Here is a 13,658-nt window from a genome sequence, read left to right as displayed (position 1 = left end):
GCAGCTGGTAGGCCTTTGCCTAAGACTTTTTAAAAATAAAGTTGGAAACATTACTTACAGAATTCCTAAAAGGGGTCTAAGCCAACATTCTGGCTGATGTCTTCTGGACCGGAGGTAGACGTTTGAAGGAATGATGGCCCAGGGAGGTGTGTGGCGGGTGTCACTTAGTCACCCTGGAGTGAGAGAAGTAGCCAGATTTAGCTTGAAAGGCAGTGAATCCACCTAGCCTTCAAGAATCTACTCACCACACAGAGATCTACGTGGTAATTGACTCGAAACTTATAAATGCACTCAGATTAATTAGACTACTTTGGGGTTCAGGACATTTGAATTCTTAATCTGAAGCCATTTTCTTCTAGGTGACCAAGAACAAAGTTGTCAATATTCTAAGAGAGCAATCATTTTACTCTAGAAATATGCTATGGCAAAGTGCAACATTTAAAAAATTTTAAAAATATTTTAATCCTCACCTGAGGATATGTTTATTGATTTTAGAGAAAGGTGCGGGGGTGGGGGGCAGAGAGAGAGAGAGAGAAACATTGATCAGTTGCCTCCCATACACAGCCCAACCAGGGATCGAACCTGTGACCTCTGGGGGTGGCCCTTCAACCAGCTGAATCCCCTGGCCGAGGCAGTACAACCGTTTTTTGCTTCAACACTTTCATTACATTTTTCCATTATCTAAATAGAGTGTTTTATGACACGAAAAACTCCTGAGTAGAAAAAGGGTTGTTTTCCCTTAATTTAATGACAACAGTTTTCTTTCACTTAATAGATGAGTGATGCTTTTAAGGATCTTTTAATGGTGCTGGAGCAGCCAGAGCAGCAGATGGAGTCCATTTGCTCTGTGTGCCTCATTAGGCTATCACAGGGGAGGGCGATGTGGTCGAAGAAAAAACCGCCAGTGCCTTTTTTGGGCTTTGAGGGAAAAAAATGGATTTTAGGATATGAAAGCAAAGAGTTTTGACATTCAAATGCCTTTGCAAAGGGTTCATTAGGGGAGTTATCCGTGGAAGGGAATGTTTAATCCTTGAGCAATAATCTCAGCTTCTTGAACTTGTTAGCCTGACTTGTAAGGGGCGAGTGCCTACAGCCAACAGTGTATTTTAAAAAACTTCACGCAGTGAAATTTCAAGCATAGCCCCAAATAAAGAGAAAACTACTGTAAAGCGCCAGGTGCCCAGCCCTGGACCGAGGTTAGCAACAGGTCGCCCTGCGCACTCTGGGCCCTGCCTTAATTTCTGCTCATTCCTTTTCAAGGGAATTTCAGACACTGTGCCACTTGGCCTATAAATATTTTTAGTTGGCATTTCTAATTGATAACGTTTTAGAACATTGCCGTATGCCATTATCACACCTAACTATATTTTTTTATTATCATCCAATACCTGGTCCATGTTCAGTTTCCCAGTTGTCTCAAAGCTGTCCCTGTGCAGTTCATTTCCTCTCGTCAGAACCCAAACAAGGTTCGCCCACCGCACTTGGTTATGTCTTTAAGTGTCTTTTACTTTGTAATAATCCTCCTCTTTTAACTGAACACGGATTTGTTGTGGAAACTCGGGGATTTGTCCAGTGAAATGACCAGCATTTTGGATTTGCCCTTTTTGCCTTCCCTTTGCAAATTTGACTTGTTTCATTATCTCCCAGACGCTGGCTCGATGAGATTCAGGTTGAATGTAACCTGGCAGCCAAGGAGAGTGGACTGGAATGTGCATGTGTGAACAATGATGACTTCACTGTACTAGTCAGTGGGGGCCATAGACACCATTGAGTGAGCATGTGTACTGTGTGGCTGTCACATTCAAAATGACTGAGTAGAGCAACGTATCTGCATCAAATTTTGTGTGAAGCTTGAACATTCATTTGATTCAGAAGGTCACAGCTGTGGGCAACTGATGACTGGCAGCTTCATAATGACAATGTGCCTGCTCATACATCAAGTATCGCGCAGTTTTTGGTAAAACATCAAATCACCCAGGTGACTCAGCCCCCCCTTACAGCCCAGATTTGACACTCTGTGACTTATGGCTTTTCCCAAAACTGAAATCACCTTTGAAAGAAAAGAGATTTCAGACCATCAGTGAGATTCAGGAAAATACAACAGGACAGCTGATGGTGATTGGGAGAAGTATGTGAGGTCCCAAGGTGCGTACTTTGAAGGGGACTGAGGCATCATTGTCCCATGGACAGTGTTTCTTATATCTTCTTCAATAAATGTCTGTATGTTCCTATTACATGGCTGGAAACCTTCTGGACAGAACTCACATATATCTCAGAACGCCCCGGGGCATTGGTTAATAGGTAAATTCCTGGTCCCCACCAGGACCTCCTGAGTCAGTGTTTGGGAGCGAGCCCTGGAATCTGCATTTCTAACAGACTGCAGTAGGGATTTCTAAAGTAGCCATGTAATGAATGTTTTTATGGGACAACCTCATCAGAACTTGGGGATGAAGCACCAAGTGTGTACACACCTGAGCTGTTACTCCAAAAATATGTCACGAGATTAACCACTGATAATTCAAGAAAGGGTGGCTCAGTCAGCTCCTTCCAGAGGGTCTAGTGGAGCTCTGCTGTGCTGGGACCCTTGCAGTGCAGTATCTCGGTTGAGACCATCTAGATTCTAACTGTTGTTAGAACTCCGGGAGAGTTTTACAGCAGTGAATTCTGTGCCACAAGGTTCTACATGGCATTGAACTGACCTCTCTTGAGGATTCCCATGGACCGGCATTGTTTACACTCAGAGCTTCAGATCCTGCCCAACTGTTGTCTACTGGGCCCCAGAGATTCCCACTGCGGGACTGTCACTTCAGGTAATATAGTTCCACATCCGGTAAGACATAGAGTACCATTGTACCATTTGTATTTGAAGTATCAATTAGCACGGTTATATGTTCTGTTTCTAAATTGCTCATCTCCTTCAGGTGATGAGCTCAAATCCCCTAATGCTTGACATTTTGAGCAAAACATTTGTTTAGTTGGTTTTCCATAAAAGTGATGATCCATTTTTGTAATTTCATTTGCCTTTATTGAATTTTAAATACTATTGTTGAATATACTGACTCACAGGAAAAAATACATTGAATGTGTGCTTAAAAAGAGCTGAACTTGCAGATGTTGCCAGCTGGATTTTTTGCAGATTAGGAAGAGCTAAACTGCATCTCTCAGCATTTTTCTGCCTATGTGCTTGGGAAGAGAGAGTGGGAACCAGGTTCCTGGGGCATGGTGGAAGTCCCAGGTCGGCCCTGGGTGGGTGCAGACACGTGGTATTCCAGTGAAGTTCTGTGTTAACGCCGTATCCAGCCCATAGGAAGGGCGTGGCAGAGGACAGGGCGGGGTTGGGCGATCCAGCAGGCCTCTTCCAGGCACAGAATGATACGGAGCATCTTTGGAGACTCTTCAAGCTGCTGGCAACATTCTGGCATTGTTACCTCCAGGCAGAGACCTAGCCTTGGTTTCTATTTGGTTAGGGGCCACAAAGATAGTGTAAAGGAGTGAAGAGGCCTGGCTAGGAGGCTGCTGAATTAGGGACACGTGTCCCCAGCTGAAGGAGGCCACCTCCACTTAGCCTCTGGCCTTTACCAGGATTGTGGGCCCCGAATAGCTGGAGATTTTCAACTGATAATCTGAATTTTTGTGAGCTCTGTAGATATCAAATATTGACATTAATTCAAATGGATGTTAAGTGTAGGCATAAGCTAAACTAAATGTCTGTGGACCCCTGTTTCGCGGAGCTTTCGGTTTAGGGGCCATGGTACTTTAAATTAGCATCCCAATGAAATACAAGGGAACTTATGTTTTCCTGATCACAATGAGTAGAAGTTAGAGGCTAATGCTGATGCTGTTAGCAGAGACTCAAACCATAAACCATAAAGAGGGATAAATTAGCTGTATTCTGGTCAGTAGCCAGAGGTTAGATGCTTGCAGTTGTGTGCCGTTTGTCACCTGGAAGCTCGGGATGAATGTACATGGATCAGAGCAGAGCCATAACTCAAAGTCCACGCTCAGTGATTGTGGGCCAGTGGTGACATCTTCCTCCAAGGAAGCTGTCACAGCACAGAGCTGTCCCCCCGCCCCCGCTGCGTCCTCAGAGGAAGATGAAGCTGAGTATTTACATGGATTGCCTTATAAAACTCTAAGCCTTGACTTGCTGGAAAGAAGGTAAAGAGAACTTAGACTGTTCTTGTCTTTCTGAAGAGTGATAGCCAGACAGCATGTTCTGTTAGGATTGAATTTCAGTGTCAAGTTGTCTTCCAATTAGAGAGCAGGGCTGTATAATTACAACATACGGACATAGTGGTATTTTATGGTTAACTAAAATTAACTTAACAAAATTGATCTGAACTTTGGGAAACTAAATCAAGTTTAAAGAGAAAGTTTAGACTTAATGAGGAAGCATGTTGACTAAAATTCCGCGCCCTATAAAAGGCCGCTGTTGCCCAGACTGGATCCAGCTCGGCCCCTCGTCTGCCCCTTCTGTCCGGCCCTGTCTGCAGCTCCCATGGGTCTTCGTGTGAACCGCTCGGCTCCAGGCTGGTTGGGTCAGACGAACTGAATTGTGATATTCCATTATTTTACAGCTTATGCTCCATTTTTAAAAGCTGGTTGTTTTTCTGTTACTCCTTATAATTGTTTACTATTTATTCACTTTTCTAACCTGTTTTGTTTTGAGGAGTTAGTGGATGAACTCTTCTGTTTGCTAACGTTTCAGACAGACCTGTCACAAGTCTGTGTTACTGTTTTTGTGTCAGTTGGGACATGGACTGATTACGGGGGCAGGCCTGAAAGGAAATGGGGTGGTGCGGACTCACTACCTAAAATATTTCGGTGACTATTATGACATTGTATATGGTTCTCTCCGCTCTGCTCCAAAAGGAAACACAATTAGTTGTTTATTAAAATACAGCACGTTAATACCACAATGAAGTACAACTGCACATAATGGCTAAAGTTAGAAAGCCTGATAATATACTAAGAATAGGATGGATGTGGAGGAAGTGGAACTCCTGATGCTCTCCTAGTGGGGTGTAACTTAGTTTGAGTTTATACTTTAAAACCTGTGTGGCTTGATCCCCCCCAGGTGACCGTATGCACACCCCGCCACCCAGCCACTCAGGCCCAAGGCCACCCTCGGCAGAGATGCGTGCACACGTTCGTCGAAGGACACACAACAACCGCATTCAGAGGAGCGCTTTTGGCAGTGGCCTTCAGGGAGAAACAACTCAAACATCCGTCAGTGTTGAATCTGTAAATGAATTGTGACATCTTCACACAATGGAATACTATACAGCAATAAAGACTGACCAACTGCAGACTTTCTGAGCAACACCACTGAATCTCATGAATATAATACCGACTACAAATAAAGCAGACAAAACAGAGTTACACACTGCATGGCTTTATTTATATAAACACGCAGAAACAAAAAACCCAGGCAAAACTCAGCTATGGTGGCAAAAGTCGGGAGAGGGGTGGGTGACCTGTGGGGAAGGGAGGACAGTGACGGGCGGGGGGAGGGAAGCCGTCAGGGACACGAGTGAAGTTCTGTTTCTTCCCCTGGGGGGCGGTGACTGCGGCCTGTCTGTTGTATGACAATTCACTTAAGATGTATGCACTTTTCGGAATGTATAATTTTAAAAATGCTAAAACCAGGAAGACATTTGATGCTCTAGCTTAGACATAACAGTAGCTGTTTCAAAAAGTTGTAATAACTGTATAGGAATCAGCAATAGCTGTTGATGAAACTCATTATTATATAAGACTGACTTCAGCCAAATGGTTCATAACTAGCAACACCCACCCCCGCAAAGGTAAGAAGCCAACTTGAGTTACCCTGTTGATTAAAACAAAAATCCAAGCAGCAATGAGTATAGTGTGCCAACATGGAAACATCTAGAGTACTGTTTCAAAGATTCCTATTTTTTAATTTTTTGAATATTTTCTTGATTATGCTATTACAGTCGCCCCATTTCCCTCCCTTTGTTCCTCTCGGTCTGTACCCGCCTTCCCGCCAGCATTCTGCCCTCCCCCCGCACTTAGTTCATGGCCTCCAGTCATATAAGTTCTTTGGCTTCTCCATCTTCCTTACTATTCTTAACCAAGATCCCTATTGAACCAGAATTTCTATCTATAACACAAACCATTTGTAATCATTTGCTTCCATTAGCCCTCTTGAAACTTGGAAGCCATTCACCTAGTTCATTGGATCGTGAAAGGCCTGCCAATTGAGTAGGGCATCCCGAGTCAGTCAGCTCCTCGCAGCCCACCTCCTTCTGGCCGCTGGTGACAGTGACGAAGACGACCACGGGGGCCGCGCTCCACGAGGTCCACAGCACCACAGTGACCTCTAGGAGGAGGAGGCTTGTGCGGCCTTGTCCCTGTCACCCTTAACCTGCCCATCCACCCCTGTTGTCTGAGAAGAAATGGAGGAGTGAGAGCCTAATCCCTGACTGGGGACTGGGGACAAAGCTGGACAGTGAGAGTGGAGCCCTGCCCCATCTTGTTTGCAGGGGCCACGTGGTTGCAGCGGTCTAGACGGGCAGGACCGAAGAGGAGAAACACAGGAGCTTCCGCCTGCGGGAAGTCCCCTTCCAGGGGCCAGTCCGATTCCTCGCCCTCCCTCCAGGCGGAGAGGTGGCACTGAGGTTGTGAAGGTGACGGAAGTGATGGCACCTTCTCGGGGAGCACGCCGGGGTACTACCTGCCCTCATCGTAGATAGTGTTTGTGGACACAGAAGGAGTCTACCTGCCCCCAAAGAAACCCTGTTCTAAATCTGATCGGGCTGTTAGAATAACTGTGCCCTAGAGAGTCTACACTTAGAGCTCTTCCAAGGCACATTCCCATTCAACAAAGCACAATGTTCTGCTGCAATGTCGATGAGGTGTCTTAGGAACCTCACTCTCGTTTATTCAGCCTGTGGGAAAACTGGTTTCCTCGCACCTCTTCTCACTTCACATCACGGAACAGACTGACAATGTTAAGTGAGAACTTACCATGTGTATTTAGTGCCTGTGTATACGCCTTACTATTCTGAGGGCTATGGCAGAAAGCAAAGCAGTCAAAACCCCTCAGGGGTGCGGGGCTTCTCTTCCTTTCTGCTGTGAAGACGGAGGACAACTGTACTAGTTACCTCAACCTGCTGGGTGGAATTCCTCTTTCCCAAAGCTTTGGGCCCTTATCTACCCCTAACCTTCCAATAGGGGACTCCATCGAACCTCACTTCCAGGTTAACTCGCATCTCCCCTCGTGATGACGAACACACTCAGGGTCTCTCCACACTAATAATCATAGTAGAAAGGTCGAATAAAATGATCAAACCCTTCCATCGATTGCCTCGTCTCCCTTAAGGTGCTGTCTGACATCTCCTTATTTTACAACCAAATCTCTCCAGAAAATCTCTCTCAAGGGAAGCTCCTTTGCTTCAACCTCCTCACCACACACCCACCTTCTAGGCCTCACCTTCCCACAGGCACGGGCTGTCAGTTCCATGTCATCTAGACCTGGACCGGAGGGAGAGACAGGAAGGCAGGGTGGTGAGGGAAATGGCTGTGATCAGGTCAATAGTGCTCGCAGGACAATAACCACTTGCTGAAAATCTGAGAGCTTCCGGAGTGTGCATGTAGCGTTGTGCCGAGCATTTTAGGATTCCGAAGAAATGTTAAAAGTGACCTTTGATGAGAACTCATCACGGGAGGTGGCACTGAGGGGTCTCCCTCCAGAAGTGAGGACTGACCTGAGTTTTGAGGAACCAGTGGATTTGAAGCAGAATAACTGGCTGAGAGTAAATGGAGTCGTGAGCCTGCCGGCTCGGGAGCAGGGAGCAGGAGTGACGTGCCTGTTTGATTTAGGGTCTGGAAGAGTGGGGAACACACTGGAAGGCGTGGGGCAGAGACAGACTAGGGAGGCCACGGGAGACCAGCAGGAGCTGCTCACTCACAGCACTTCTGAGCTCTTCCTCTCTCTCCTCACCTTCAAAGCCAACATCTTTAGTCTGTCTGCTCACCTCCCTTACACCTAACAACCTATTTCAATATGTGTTCTTGTTTTTAAATTTTTAAAATTGATTTTTGAGAGAGGGAGGGAGGGGGAGAGAGGGAAAAAACAATTTGCTGTTCCATTTATTGATGCATTCATTGGTTACTTGTATGTGCCCTGACCGGAGATGGAACCCACAACCTTGGCACATTCAGGCATCACTCTAAGCAACTGAGCTACCTGGCCAGGGCTCCAAAATGTATTCTATCCTTACCATTCTATGCAAGCTGCCCTTGATAATTCAAAGTATTCTTGAATTAATAGGCTCTGGTGAGATAATACATGAATTGAGGGCAATTAAACTCTCTGAGTCTCAGTTTTATTTTCTCTAAAATGGGCAGTATAATACCACTGCCTTTCTCATAGGGTTGTCAGAGGAGTAAATGCATTTGAAAACCTTGCTCGAGAACTGAATGTTGCTACTCTTAGTATTTGTCTTCCTCAATCTCTTAGCTGATACATTGACTCAAATATCTCTTATTTGATAAACTGACTATTCCTTCCACCTTGAGATACTCTTTGGTTTTGGTGGTGCTGCGTGCTTCTTCGCTTCTGCGCTTTAGAAGCTCTGCCTCGTTTTCTTCGGCTGCTCATCCTCTGGCAGACCCTCGCACGGTGTAGCTCTTCTCCACGACCCCCTTGTCCGTTCTTGCCCTGAACACTTTCCCTCGGCAATTTCATCCACAACTGCGGGTCCTCGTTATCTCCAGTATTTTACTTCCTCTTAGATACATCGCCAGTCCAGGCATTTCCTTCCAGCCCCAGACTTGTGCTTGACGTGAGCATTCAGGTGGCTCACAGTCATCTCACCCTCAACACCTGGGAAGACAAACTCACTTCTTTCCGACCACCTGCACTGAACCTTCCCCCTTCAGCACCCCTGTTGTAAAAACGATGACATTCTGTGTCATTCCAGTCGGAGTCTTGGGACTCGTTTTTGACTCACTCCTGTCCCTCATCCCAGTCAATCACCAGATTCGGCTGAGTACCTCCAATAAGAGTCTTCAATCTGTCTGCTTCCTCTACTTCTTTCTCTTCTCCCCGCCCCCACCCGCCCCCCTTCATTGCCACTCCTTACCTAAAACCTAGGCTACTGACAACTCTGGGTCTTCTCAGCACTTGTTTCTAACTGGTCTCAACTGGGGGGCTTTTGCCCTCCTTCAACTTTCTCTCTCCATGTGGTAGCCAGGTAGAGTGATCTCTTCTTTCAGTTAATCAAAATGGATGGGCAAATAAAATCTAATTATGTTCCAACCTAGCTTAAAAATCCTCCAATGGCATTGCAACTGGCACTTGAAAATAAGGTAAATGTTCCCAAGGCTTAGGGTATATTAACCACCCATAAATACACTCCTGATTTTAGATGTAGTTTCCCTGCTACAGGAACTCTAATTTGATGCTCACTCCAAAGTTAGCTTACCCTTATTTTTTACTAATTGCATGTGATGAGTAGAAAAGACACCCATAAACAACGCCAACCAGCACAGCCTGTGAAACCAAGCCGAGCGAGGGCTCTGCCTGCCTTCTTTTATCTTCGGGTCACCAGCGCCTCACCCAGTGCCTGGCACCCTCTGTCTGTGATAAGTACTTGTTCGATGCATGAAGAAAAAGGAAAGAGGCTCTCATAAAGTTCCTCGCAGAACTGAAATACAATCCACAGAAGCCAGTTCAGTTTCAAACTGGAGCCTACAGCCAGCAAAGTATTTTCCCCTCTGGCAACCAAACATTTACTAACATTTGCATATCAAATATGCTCGCAATAACTTACTTGGCAATGAGGAGGAAGGGAAAGGGATGAATGTGCCAGGCACCGAGCCTGAGACCACATGAGATTTTTAAACATTCACTAGTCCAGGTTCCTTTCCTCCAGGAGCTGCCGGGCCACTCGGAGACAGGCAACTGTCCCAAGAGTTAATGTTTGATTTGCTGGCTCCTCCTGGGGACGAGGCACTGTATCTTTCTTTAGGTGTCGGATGAGTAAAACCAGGCCTGTCTCTTCATGTCTGATGAGGGTTGAGAAATAACAGTAATCAAAAAATCACATGCGCAATAATAAGAGCAGCTATTACATATAGTGGTTAGTATGTGCCAGGCATCTGTTTAGTACTTCACATAAAGTAATGCAATTACATTCTCTGGGGGGACTCTTACTATCTTCGCTTTGTAGACAGATACATTGTGGCACAGAGAGGTTAAAAACTCGCTTCAGGTCATACAGCTAGCACAGGCAGTCTGGTCCCCTGGGTCATTTTTAACCACCCGCCATACTGCCTTTATGCTGTGTGCTATATGGCATAAACATACGTGTCTCTATAAATAGAAGGTCCACAAAGTGAAGAGGAATGGTGCGATAAGAACATATAACAAGGGCATCACACCTTGTCTTGGGCCATTGGAAGGCTGGATGGTGTTAACTAAGCAAAGTGGGGAAGGGGCAGGGGGACGAACAGGAACTGGTAACTAGAGAGAGGAGAGTGTAGAACCACTTGGATGGGGAGTTCATTGGTGGGGGGCAGATCTGGAGGAGGGATAACCCCCCCCCCAAAAAAAAGATTGGTTTAGTGAGCAGAGAGGAAAAGGAAACATTATGAATTCAGAATGAACCTAATGAATTTTAGGGGATAGGGACACTAGTTATGAGGATTCTTTCAGTGGTGAGTAGCAGACACTCAGTTTGAATGGGCCAAAGAAAGATTTTACTGACTTGAGTTGCTAAGAGTCCAGGATACAGATCGGGCAACAAGCGGGTAAATGATGTTGTTATGGTCTCTCTTCCATTCCTCAGTTTTATCTTTACACACTGGCTTCATGCTCGGGTAGTGGAAAGATGGCAGGAGTACCCATATCAAAAAAAGGACTGACTCTCATTCCTTGCTGAACCAATCACTGTGGCTGAGCGACGAGGCACTCTCAGTGGCCAGGCCTGGATCGTGGACCTTACTCTGGGTTTGCGGGGGAGGAGTGTCAGACACACCTGAACTTTAGGTTCTGAGAAAGGGAGAGGGGAAGGTTCCCAAAGTTCAGTCCGGGAGCTGTGCAGGCAAAAACAGAGAATTGCCACCACCGTGGTTGGCTGGAGCAGTGTGCTCTTTACACTTTATAGGCAAAATCTCATTTAGTAGGTCTGAAATGGGAACTGAGGGTCTGCACTTCTAACAGGCTCCCAGGTAAGGCCAATGCTGCTGGTTCCTGGACCACAGTTTGGGTAACGAGGGGCATACGACCTGGAGTGACTGTCTCCCTCAAATTCATGCAGGCTATTAGTGCTGGCCTGTAGCCCATACTTCCATTTGCCTACTTTTCCCAGTTCTAACTGTATACTTTCATTCCAGCTAATTCCTACATTTGAAACACTTTTCTTCAAAGTTTCCTCATTAGCTTGTCAACGTTTTCATGATTTTCACTTATCACTTGCAAATAATAGTTCCTTACTGAGTAAAGTGGAAGTTATGATTATTCTTCAGCTGGTATCTTTTCCAACTTATACCTGTTAATACCCAATGGGTAGTACAGTGAAAATGTATTTAATTATTCATGAGCTTGACAAGATCTACTGTGTTCAATTGATTTGGAGTATATGTAATTCACTGCCTGAGTTTCAGTCTGGATGTTTGTCTACATTGAACAGTTCGGTTTCAGTCTAGACTCTGTTAAAAGGCATGCAAGATATCCTGTTAACTTGCTGATAATAGCATCAGTAATCAGCGATGTTCAGTTTTCATTGTCAGTGGTGTCTCAGTCCTGGCACTTGGTAATCCGTAGTGCCAATGCTGGCAGAAATACGGACCTCTGTTATGGTATCAAATGTCCGTATCATTTAAGGTATTGGATTAATGCCTTTATAGTGGGGTGTCTATGAAATTGAATCTGGAAGCCTGAATTTTAGACTTGAGGTTGCTCTTGAACTTGTTTTGTGGCTTTTCTCAAGTCTTTACAGCTTTCTAGGCCTCAGTTACCCAACTGGCCATAGTTGGGGGTGCTTTGCCATCTTTTTCTCCTTTTCCAAGGTGTTCAGCCAGGTTAGTATACCAACTTCACTTTTGACATTTGGGTAACATGATTGAGGTGGGATTTTTGATCCTCTAAGCTTTATTATTTTACTGATCCACAAAAGGTGAGGGGAAGAGTTTCTATTATTACCTGATAGTTGTGGTCACTGAAAATGATGAAAGAACATTATGACTGATAATGGTAAGGAATCAGAGCTAGGGATCACCATCATAAGGATCTCTGTAGAAACGAGATGTAGGCAGAGTGACTTAACATGGCAGGGAATCTATCTACTCTTTAAATCCACTGAAATATACACAGCCAATATGGCCCACAAAACTTTGGTCAGCAGTTATCTTTTATTCCACCCAGGTTCTTGGGATATCAGCAATCAACGGTTTTCAAATCTTAGTTTATAACACTAAATAGATAATGGAGGAAGTGTGTTATTTTCCCTAGGTTAGATAAAAACTACCTCCAATGCTATTAATTTCTCTTCTAATTCAATCATCATTAAATATACTGGTTTAAGAATTACCAAGCGTTTCACTCGTATAACTTTTTCTGTTGAAAGCATCGAGTTGTTACTTTGTATGCATAATTGTTTTACACATTTATTAATGGGCTCCTCCACTTCGCTTGAACGTATCTGCTACGTGGTGTAGATTTGCTCTTGGAGCCAGAAGCCACGACCTTCCTTGCAGGAAGTGTGTCTAAGCTTGTTCAGCACCAATCTCAAAACCTAGAGAGACTGGGTGCCCCAGAGAGAGGTATGCTTTTCCTTCACATTCGTTAAAGTTTGGTTCTTTCTGGATTCAAATTGCTTCTCAGACCCACTCCTTGCCCAGAACGGAGACTTGTCCTTTGTACCTGCTAATGTCACGAACTGCCTGAGCGCGTCGCTCTGGCCTCCGCCCAGACCCAGATTCCTCTCCCCGAACTCCGCCCCGTACCAGGCAGCCGGCCCACTGCTGGCGAGGGCTTTCTCACACTCCCGTGTCCTGACCCCATTTACTTCTCGGGTGCCCGCCGGTGCTGTCTGGCTGCAACCCCGGGGAGAAATTAAAAGTTGGCCTTAGTCACCCCTACCCTTCTTCGTTTTCTACTCGCCAAGATATAAAGGCCCAGGGCTGTTGGGGGACCGGAGGCGAGAAAGAAAAAGTGAAGAGAGAGAGCCGCCCCTTATCCTCGCCGGCCCTCTCCGCGGCATCTGTGCCGCGGGCCCGGGCGCCGGCCCAAGCCGCTGGCTCGCTGCGGGAGGCGAGGCCCTTCCGCCGGGCGGCGCGGAACGCCCGGCGCTGTCCCCGGTTCCCCGGCGGCGCCACGGGCCCGGAGGAGGCCGCAGCGGGCGCACCGGGGTCCACCCAGGGGACCCGGCGGCGCGGCTGCCGCAGCCGCGCGGGCGAAGGCCTGGCCCCGCATTTCGGCTCAAATGTAGTGAAGCAGGAAATGAAAAGAAAAAGGTTGAGCTCGCTGGCCCGGGGCGCGGGCGACCGAGAGGAGGAGCCGCGGGGCCGGAGCCGAGGCCGGGTGCGCCGCGGGGGCGCGGGGCGCGGGCAGCACGCGGCGCGCTCGGGCCGCCCTCCCCCTCCGCGCCGCCGGCCGCGGCCCCGGCTCCGCGGCTCCGCCAATCCCC

General features: G+C 46.5%; 1 long non-coding RNA gene across 1 annotated transcript; it reads left to right on the top strand.

Annotated features, from left to right (window-relative positions):
• Positions 1 to 2,678: 2,678 nt before the first annotated feature.
• On the top strand, positions 2,679 to 5,382 carry LOC119041466 (uncharacterized). Its single transcript, XR_005081037.2, has 2 exons — positions 2,679 to 2,810; positions 5,078 to 5,382. It is a non-coding gene; the product is annotated as an uncharacterized LOC119041466 (long non-coding RNA).
• Positions 5,383 to 13,658: the final 8,276 nt, after the last annotated feature.

Source organism: Artibeus jamaicensis, unplaced genomic scaffold (assembly GCF_021234435.1).
Source record: "Artibeus jamaicensis isolate MK-2021 breed Jamaican fruit bat unplaced genomic scaffold, CSHL_Jam_final contig_889, whole genome shotgun sequence".
Lineage (NCBI taxonomy): Eukaryota > Metazoa > Chordata > Mammalia > Chiroptera > Phyllostomidae > Artibeus > Artibeus jamaicensis.
Note: the sequence above shows the minus strand (reverse complement) of the source record. Positions and strands in the feature narration are given on the sequence as shown.